Source organism: Neomonachus schauinslandi, chromosome 1 (genome assembly GCF_002201575.2).
Source record: "Neomonachus schauinslandi chromosome 1, ASM220157v2, whole genome shotgun sequence".
NCBI classification, from domain to species: Eukaryota; Metazoa; Chordata; class Mammalia; order Carnivora; family Phocidae; genus Neomonachus; species Neomonachus schauinslandi.
The window spans coordinates 34,055,023-34,066,033 of NC_058403.1; the positions used below are offsets into that span (position 1 = coordinate 34,055,023).

At 35.9% G+C, this 11,011-nt stretch overlaps 1 pseudogene; it reads right to left on the reverse strand.

The window, feature by feature from the left end:
• Window positions 1–9,477: 9,477 nt before the first annotated feature.
• Window positions 9,478–10,795, reverse strand: LOC110579755 (annotated as a pseudogene).
• Window positions 10,796–11,011: the final 216 nt, after the last annotated feature.

Genomic DNA, 11,011 nt, shown 5'->3' on the forward strand with positions numbered 1-11,011 from the left:
GACAGACCTAAATGTGAGACAGGAATCCATCAAAATCCTTGAGGAGAACACAGGCAGCAATCTCTTCGACCTCAGCCGCAGCAACTTCTTCCTAGACACATCACCAAAGGCAAGGGAAGCAAGGGCAAAAATGAACTATTGGAACTTCATCAAGATAAAAAGCTTTTGCACAGCAAAAGAAACAGTCAACAAAACCAAAAGACAACCGACAGAATGGGAGAAGATATTTGCAAATGACATATCAGATAAAGGGCTAGTATCCAAAATCTATAAAGAACTCATCAAACTCAGCACCCAAAGAACAAATAATTCAATCAAGAAATAGGCAGAAGACATAAGCAGACATTTCTGCAAAGAAGACATCCAAATGGCTGACAGACATATGAAAAAGTGTTCAACATCACTCGGCATCAGGGAAATGCAAATCAAAACCTCAGTGAGATACCACCTAACACCAGTCAGAATGGCTAAAATTAACAAGTCAGGAAATGACAGATGTTGGCGAGGATGCGGAGAAAGGGGAACCCTCCTAGACTGTTGGTGGGAATGCAAGCTGGTGCAGCCACTCTGGAAAACAGTATAGAGATTCCTCAAAAAGTTGAAAATAGAGCTACCCTACGACCCAGCAATTGCACTACTGGGTATTTACCCCAAAGATACAAATGTAGGGATCCGAAGGGGTACATGCACTCTGATGTTTATAGCAGCAATGTCCACAATAGCCAAACTATGGAAACAGCCCAGATGTCCATCAACAGATGAATGGATAAAGAAGATGTGGTGTATATATATACAATGGAATATTATGCAGGCATCAAAAAAAACCCGAAATCTTGCCATTTGCAATGACGTGGTTGGATCTAGAGGGTAATATGCTAAGTGAAATAAGTCAGTCAGAGAAAGACAAGTATCATATGATCTCACTGATATGAGGAATTTGAGAAACAAGACAGAGGATCATAGGGGAAAGGAGGAAAAAATGAAACAAGATGAAACCAGAGAAGGAGGCAAACCATAAGAGAGTCTTAATCTCAGGAAACAAATTGAGGGTTGCTGGAGTGGTGGGGGGTGGGTGGTATGGGGGGCTGGGTGATGGACATTGGGAAGGGAATGTTGTATGGTGAGCGCTGTGAATTGTGTAAGACTGATGAATCATAGACCTGTACCTCTGAAACAAATAATACATTATATGTTAAAAAAAAAAAAAAGAAGAAGGTAATAGGAAGGGAAAAATGAAGGGGGGAATCGGAGGGGGAGATGAATCATGAGAGACTATGGACTCTGAGAAACAAACTGAGGTTTTTGAGGGGAGGAGGGTGGGGAATGGGTTAGTCCAGTGATGGGTGTTAAGGAGGGCATGTTCTGCATGGAGCACTGGGTATTATACACAAACAATCAATCATGGAACTCTACATCAAAAGCTAATGATGTAATACAGTGACTAACATAACATAATAAAATAAAATTAATAAAAAAAAAAAGGGGATGTCTGCTCAAAAAAAAAAAAAGCTTTAAAAGTTTTCCCAAGTAATGCTAATATGTACTCCAGGAAACAATTTGGGGATTAGGACGAAGAGAAGATGAGTTCATGACAAATTTAAAAGATAAAATGTAGTCAATATTTGTATATGTGGGACAAGAATAATATTAGTATTAAGAATGGTTCTCTACTTTCCTTCTTGGCTTCTAAGTTGATGATAGCACTATAAACCCTGTTAGATAAAGCAGGTGAATGAAAAAGTTTGAAAGAAACATGAGAAGATAGGTTTTGAATGTGTATAGTTTGGAGTACCAAGGAAATCTAGGACACAAAGCTTAAACTTGAAGACCAGAGTGGAGTTATTTATTTGAAGTATCCTCAAATTCATCAGACTCTTTGCCTCACACAAAGATCTGTGAAGTATATAGGACAATTAAGTTTACATAATAATCAACTTTATTTTTTAGAGCAGTTTTCAGTTCACAGCAAAGTTGAGAAGTACAAAGTGTTCCTATCTACTCCTGTCCCCACACGTGTATCACTTCCCCCACTATTGACACCCCTCACCACAGTGGTACATTTGTTATAATTGTTGAAACTACAGTGACACATTGTTCTCACCCGAAGTCCATGGTTTATATGGGGGTTCACTCCAGATGGTGTATGTTCCATGATTTTTGACGAATGTATAATGACATCTATCCACCATTGTAGTATCATACAGAATAGTTTCACTATTCTGAAATCCCTGTGTTCTGCTTGCTCATCCCTCCCTCCCCCTGGCCTCTGCCAATCATTTATATTTTTAATGTCTCCATAGTTTTACCTTTCCCAAACCGTCATATACCTGGAGTCACATAGGACATAGCCTTTTTAGATTGTCTTCTTTCATTTAGTAACATGCATTAAAGTTTCTTTTATGTTTTTAATGGCTTGATAGCTGCTTTTTTTAAATGCTGAATAATATTTAGTTGTTTGGATATAGTTTATCCATTTGCCTACTGAAGGACATCATCTTGGTTGCTTCCAAGATTTGGCAATTATGAATAGAGCTGCTATAAACATCTGTGTGCAGGTTTTTGTGTGAACATAACTTTTCAACTCATTTGGGTAGATGCCAAGGAGTGTGATTGCTGGATCATAGTAAGAATATTTTTAGTTTTGCAAGAAACTCCCCAAATGCCTTCCAGAATGGCTGTACTGTTTTACATTCCCACTAGCAATGAATGAGGGTTCCTGTTGCTCCACATCTTTGTCAACATTTAATCTTGTCAGTATTCTGGATTTTGGCCATTCTAATAGATGTAAAATGGTATCTTATTATTTTAATTTGCATTTCCCTGATGCCATATGATGTGAAGCATATATTGATATGTTTATTTGCCATCTGTATAACTTCTTCAGTGAGATGTTTGTGGGCATCTCACTGAACAAAGAAGAAGTTCTTTGGCCTATTTCTTAATCAGTTTGTTTAAGACTTGTTTAAGACTTGTTTCTTTGGCCAAAACAAAGAAGTTCTTTTGCCTATTTCTTGATCAGTTTGTTTATTTTATTATTAGGTTTTATGCATATTTTGGATAATAGTCCTTTATCAGATGTGTCTTTTGCAAATATTTCTCCCCCCCAGGCTTGTTTTCTTATTCTATAGTAATATATTTTTTAAAAGAAATAAAACACACTCTGAATAACACTTTCTGTTTCTCTTCTTTCTCCTTTTTCTTTCTTCTTCTAGCATATATATCTTTACCTGCACAGTTCATCTGGAGGATAATGCAGTCAAATTCTACACATTATCCATGACAATCAGTAAATAAACATGATAATCATAACTGAATGTTGTGGGAATATTTATGAATATTATTAATAGGAATTTACCTAAGTCAGTAACTATAATAAAATGTGTCATTACCATCCTGTTTGCTAATGTTAATTTTCCAGTAGAGAACAAGAAAGAGCACAACACAGCTATAATGCTGAAGAAAATGTCATAATGTTGTGGCCTCAAATGTTATCATTTGGTTGTAAAAAACTGAAGAAATCAAACAGAGATATATTCTGGGACATCCTGAAAAGGTGAAAATGTATTTCAGGAAAAGAAACAATAAACAGGCATTCTGGTAACTCACCATTATCTTCTTCAACCTATGTGGACATTCTTCTCATTTCCAAATGAAGAAAAATAAGTTTTGGCCTAGACCTGACTGCTCATAATTGTAGAAAGTACACAAAACATGCATATATTGGATAGTTATAAATCATCCCAGTTGTGGAAACTAAATTATCACGAATCAAAATGCAGTTTAGGAACAAAGTGCTCCAGAGAGTAAATGCAACCACTGTACTTGTATTACTTTGGTATTGATGTGTTTGGAATTTGTTGTGAAAAATAATGGAAACCATAGTAAGAAATATGAATTTAAACAATAGTTTGTAAACAATTCCACAGGGCTTTAGAGTTTTAAGGAGGTAACTGAAAGTCAGTGTGCAGGGGAAAAGAGGAGTTCAATAGAGTAGTCCTATGCTTCTCATCCATTCCTATTAACCAGAATATACTCTGATTATAAAAGTTTTACATATACTTTAAAAAAATGTTCTGCTACTAAAAGACAATTGGAAACCACTAATTTAAAGAATTCTGAAGTTCCTCAATTGGACTTTTTCACCTGATGACCTTTTAAATTCACTGCTTATAATCATCATTAATCATCCTAAAATCATATCTCAACATTACTGAAGAGAATAAATTAGAACTACCATTTCAATCACAAATTACATCTTTCTTCTTCAGCTGCTCAAAAGTAGATTCCATATAATGTACATGTACTTGTATAGCTGGAAAGTAATTGTTTTTTCAAAAGCAATTTATTAACATTTCAAGTAGGTGTGGTGCAATTTTGAGTTAGTCATTTTTAATCCCATAGAGCTTTCATTATAACACACACTTGGTACCTTATTTGTATGAGCTTTTTGCTATAAGAATTATCACTTAGATATCATGTCAATAAATATTAGACTCAGTCACCTGTTGGAATATGTTATCTTAACTGCTATTAAAGAAGCTATTAAAATCTAGTTTTTTGGGGGAGAGTTTGTCATTATAATAATAATTTTTCCAACTTCAGTAAATGTTAAGTCATCATGATCTATCTGGATTAGCTAGATAAGAGGCAGTTCTTTGATCTTGAGAATGTGTTTTCCTTTTCCTGTGATTAGACATATTCTTTTACATAAAAAAAAAACCAAAAAACAAAAAAAAATAATGGTTTAGGACCTGGTTCATTTAAGGATGATCACTAGTTATAACTCATTTGTAAATTAGATGGACATTTGTTTAGATTGGGGATTATATTTTGTTAGTGATGAGAAACCTTGTGTCTAATGATCCAGGTCAATATTTTCTTACATAAAGTTACCAAAGAAATTGAACTTGTAAGTTATATGACTATGTGTGTTCATAAAAGAAGGAAGACAGGCTAGGGGTCTTAAGGAATATTTCATCGGATGGTTTAGATTCAGGAGAATTACCCACATTATACCACAGAAAAACCTGTTTAGTTAGTTAATCATTCATGACAGCCATTCTTTCTCAGACAAAGCTAGTTAACTAGACTCATTTTTAATATATAACCTATTTCCTGTGCTCCATACAAGCCACGATTTTTCTGTTTTGAAATAGGGAGATGACCTCAGACACATTGTAAAAGAGCTGAGTGGTTTATAGTTTTCCAGGAAACTTAGCTGTGTTTGGTCTCTTTGACTGGATTGCGTAGAATGCTTTGGGTATTTGGATAGGTTACTACTGTGGATGGCCACATGCAATAATATGGTTTATGTTATCTTTCAAGTTTATAATACTATTACCCCTATTTGCCACAAGTAACTCATGGTAGCTATATAATGGCATGTGACATTGCCTCCCAGGCATTGATGATTGGATTAAATTGGACATGGCACAATTGATGCCAACTAGATTTTGTTTGGGGGATTTTGGGATTGGGAATGAGATAGCAAGTGACTTTTGCTTACAGATACCATTTAACAGGTAACATCAGGAGCTGTGATCAGGCCATAATATTCTATATGGAAAAAGAATGAAAAAGAAGAATGCAGCTATGCAAAGAGAAGCATCATGTATAGAAATAAAAAGTCCTGACAGTTTGCATTTCTCAGTTTTAGTCACTATCTGAGATCCATCTGCAATCCTGTTTAAAGTTCCTCTCCTCTATTTCATCACAGTATATTTCTTTTTTTTTTTTTTTGTTTAAGGAAGCTTGAGTTGTTTCTGTCACTTACAACTAAGATATCTCACTAAATAATAATAGAATTCATTAATGAGGACAATCAATATGAAGACACATATAAGTAACATGGTCCATGTAACTTACACACTTAAATATGTGTCCAACATATTTAATTAAATCTGATCTAAAATGTTATGATCTTTATAATTTTCGGTTTCAGAGGGTAACCTTTATTTGACTTTGTCTTCATATTTTGGGAATTTTTCACTCTAGCCACTCAAACACTTTCTATGATGATATTTAGGATGCACTTCAAATCTAAGATTATATGAAATCATTTGCTTTATTTCATAGGGCAAAATATTGAGGCATTACCTTTGAAGAAACAAAGTAATAAGTCATAGTTACATCTAATGTGTTGTTATTGAATTTGTACAGGCAAATCAAAGACCTCCTTTTATGCAGTTAGAAATGCTGATCTTAACCCTTACGTTAGCTTGCCATTGATATCTTAATCTTACTGACAAAACTGTAAAAGCTCAAAGCATTATGTCAGTTCTGTGTTGAATTACTGAATGTGTAAAATCTAAAAGAAGTAGACACTGTTGACTAGGAGTAATGTTTATTTTTTTAATTCCTGCACATGGCTACTTAAACATTTGAAATTTGTATAAAACCTTGTTTATTTTTTGATTTGTATCTTTACAACCTACTGCTCTCCAGAAGTGTCAGTTTTTGTGTGTATGTGCAATATATTTAATTTGTTATTTTATTGTTTTGAATTCATATAAAGTGGAGAAAATAGGTTTGGTTCTGTTTGATCAATTTCCTTCAGTCTCCTTTAATTGCAGTATTGATTGCAGCAGGTGTAATGGGACTGTGACTTCATATGACACCATGTCAGCCTTCAGAGGAAACAAAGGCTTTGGAAGCAAGTGGTTCAGGTTACTAATTATCTTATGACCCTATGAAAGTTGACATGTGTCATTAACAGTGACATGCCAGAGATTCAGATTTCTTTGGCATTGCTTCTGCAAGTTAAGACAATTCTCTGAATCTTTATAGTCTTGAAATCTTTCTATGTACGTTTCCCATGAGAATGTTAGTATTTCTTGAGTTCAGCAAGGTCAGATGAAAAGCAATTTCCCCCCTTTTTCTGGTTTCTGGTTGGCCTTTTTGTTTTAGATAACAACCAGTGGAAGAATTGTGAAATTCTAGGAGCTCATCATTTAGTAAGGGAAATAAGCCATGGATACAGATACTGGAAACCTGAGATAGTCTATCAGTGGCATAACTGAGACTAAAACAGTAGGAAAAAGTCATTTTGGAAAGTGGTATGGGAGGCTGGTAGACCTGTCTCAGCCACTTTTTAGCTACTTCCTCACTGGTGATTTGGGCAATAATTACTATTTATATAACCTTCAGTTTCTTCATCTGAAAGTAGTGAGACTAATAATAATATTCACTTAATTAGGCTGTTTGTAGGAGAAAATGAGACAGTACATATTTCTAGATAATCATAAGCACTCAAAAAATATAAATGAAATGTAATGCCTGCAGTACAGGAAGGAGAAATTACTTTTGTCTAGTCTATTCAGAGAATAAGCCAAGAAAAAGAACATAACTGTAAGGTGTGTAGGGTTTCAAAGGCTGAGATGGTGGATAGACCTTAAGTGGTGGATATCAGAGGTGAAAGTGTGTCATATGGCCACTGGAAAGTACATAAACTAGTTTGAGAGATATCTAAGGCTTATGTGTGAATGAGATATCTTATCAGTGATAGATATCTTATCAGTGAATCTTAAACTTTTCCAACCAAAGACTCCTCAGGGCACAGGGAAACATCTGCCTCTAGGGAATGGAACACCACCACCACTACCACCACCAGCAACAACAAAAACACCTCTTCCAATGCCACATAGTAACAAACATGTATCAGTGTTTGGAATTGACTTGGCTCTATGCTTTACATTCATTGCCTCAGCTTATTGCCAAAATAACTCCTGGAGAGTCCATGAGTCTCATTGCATGAGATAAGGGAAGTGAGGCTCACAATTAATGAGTTAGTAGGTGGTGGAACTGGGACTCAGGAGTATGACTGCAGGCCCTCTTTCTAAACCACTGTGTATCCTGCCTTTGGAGACTTGCTCCCGGGTGTTCAATTTTTTGGAAGTCTCTTGTTTTACTATTGTTATTTTTAAACCAAGAAAGTGTTGAATCCAGCTCCATAATATATACATTTATTTTGATATAATATTTTAAAATACTTTCTGTGCAGATGTTTTCACCTATTTATAGGTTAATAGTATAACACAGACTGTCAATTTCTGAAGATCTGACAATTTTCAAGTGTCTCCTTTCAAGGCTAATAGGAAATAACTTTGAAAGAGCTTCAAGCAATTTTTAATTTGCTTGTTTGATGGTGCTTTTCACTATATAATTCCTAGCCAAGACTTGCTTCTTCATTTGCAAAATGAAATAAAAAATTTAATGCTCTTTCTTCAACATTTGCATGATTAATTTTAAAATTTGCTATGATATTAACAATTTTATGCAGTTATTAATTAAGGTTTTACAATAACAGAATAGCTTTGTATAAGGCTTTCTTAAAGTTTTATTGTTTTTTCAGTTGATGATTTATAATTAAATACTTGTCATGAGGAATCATGAATCTCCTCTGAAGAAAACTTATAAATGGACTCCTAAACTTCAAATTTAGAGTCAAGTGTAGAGTCATTGAAATATACCTTCTATGAAGTAATAAAGGATAATTTTAAAGAAGTTGTAAATATCTATATCACACAGAATTACATTCTAATTAATGTTATTCACCACATTAGAGAAAAGTATTGTATTTTCGTTGCAAATAATTATATTAATCTGTGTAATGCGTACTTTCTACTCACAATTATCTTGTTTATACTTTAATGATGAAGACCAAATACTAGTTTGAATCAATTATGCTTAATATCTTGATTAGCAGCATATCTCTGGGAAAGAAATAACAAAGTTTGCAAGATTTATGAAATTCAGGCATACCTGAAAACCACAAAAAGCTTTCATTTCTTGATAGCCAAAGATGAATGGAAATTAAGCTTAACCTAGTAACTAAAAGCAGACAAAGCATATATCTAAATAGCACTAATTCTTGTTCTAATTTTAAGTAAGAACTTGAATATATAGAACTTTAATTCTTAAATTATGGAACTGGATGTCCCTAGGAGAGTGAATTAGGATTACATTTACATGTAACATTTTATAGTAAAGGTGTAGGAAACCAGCCAGAAAAGAGAGACAAAAATAATTTAAGAAGTCATCATGCTTAATACAGATCTTTTTCCTCTGACATGTGGCCCCAAATTTGTCTTTTCCAATAGGAAAATAAAATTGTTATTTTGATTACAATTACTTAGGCTGGAGACTTGCTTAATGACAGTATCCCAAAATACGACTGACTGATTTTTTTTTTAATTTTTAATTTTTTGTTTTTTGTCTTTTGATTTTTCATTTAAGACAGAGAATACTTTATTCAAACCTATAAGATAAATGGACAGCTTGGGTATGAAATAAAGCATTTATTTTCAAGCACAGGTCAGTAGTTGTATATGAGAGTATACACCGCTATGTACAAATGAACTGATCAGAGCACAACTTTTCAATGTTTAAGATAGAATAAGCTTCCCAGTAAAAGCAGCACCTTTGTGACATTTTTAACTTTTGTATTCCTCTCTTTCTGCTTTACCCTCTCCTTCTTCTTTACCCTCCTTCAACAGAATCCACACCAGCCTCCTCATAATCCTTCTTAAGGGCAGCCATATTCTCATGGGCCTCAGAAAACTCTCCTTCCTCCAAGCCCTCACCCACATACCAGTGACAAAGGCACACTTGGTATATATCAGGTCATGTTTGTGGTGCAGGTGAGCCCAGGCCTCAGCACTGGTTGTGGTGTTGCTCAACATGCACACAGCTCACTGTACTTTGACCAGTGATCCACCAGGTACCACAGTGGGAGGCTGGTGATTAATGCCAGCTTTGACACCAGTGAGGCACCAGTCCACAAACTGGATTATACGCTTGGTCTTGATGGTGGCAATGGCAGCATTGACATCTTTGGGATCCATTTCACCATGGAACAACAGGCAGCAAGCCATGTATTTACCATGGCGAGGAGCACGTTTCACCATCTGGTTGGCTGGCTCAAAGCACGCATTGCTGATCACTGTTACAGAAGGTACAGATGGTAGGCTTTCTCAGCAGAGATGAGAGGAGCATATGTGGTTGGAGGGAAGTGGATGTGGGGATAGGGCACCAGATTAGTCTGGAAATCTTTCAGATCAACATTCAGGGATCCATCAAATCTGAGGGAAGCAGTGATGGAAGACAATCTGGCTAATTATTGGTTAAGTTTAGTGTAGGTTGAAGGTTCAATATTGATGTTTCTACTACAAATGGCCTCGTTGTCTACCATGAAGTCACAATCAGAGTGCTCCAGGGTGGTATGGGCAGTGAGGATGGAATTGTAGGGCTCAAATACAGCTATGGAAACTTCGGGGGCTAAGTAAATGGAGAATCCAGCTTGGACTTCTTGCCATAATCCACAGAGGGTCATTCTATCAGCAGGGAGGTGAACCTGGAACCAGTTCTCCCTCCAAAGCTGTGGAAAGCCAAGAACCCTGAACACCTATGCACTGCTCAGACAGTTTCCAAATTCAGTCCAAGATGAGGTCAATAATCCTCTTGCCAATGGTGTAGTGCCCTTGACCACAGTTATTGGTAGAAACTTCCTTGCCTGTGTTAGGATGTTCAGGGTGGAAAAGCTGGAAAAAGTAGGTGCCAATGTGCCCTCCATCAATGACCGTGGGTTCCAGGTCTACAAACACTGCCCTGGCACATGCTTGCCAGGACCCATCTCATTGAAGAAGGTGTTGAAGGAGTCATCTCCTCCCCCAATGGTCTTGTCACTTGGCATTTGACCATCGGGTTGGATGCCATGTTCCAGGCAATAGAGCTCCCAGAAGGCATTGCCAGTCTGGGCACCAGCCTGGCCAACATGAATGGAGATATAGTCAAGCATGGTTGCTGCTTTGTGGCTGCTGAGTGGAGAGGAAGAAGTGAGGTTGTTGCTTCTTACAGTGAGACTCTTAGGCAGTTGATGTAAGAGAACCTGACAAAATATGATTTATTTAAAAATAAAATGTAAAATTTTTATTTTAAAAAAGTATGTTCTCTATGAGAAGAGTAAACAATCTGACGGATCAATAATTTTTGATAAGGTACTTTCAGTTGTGTG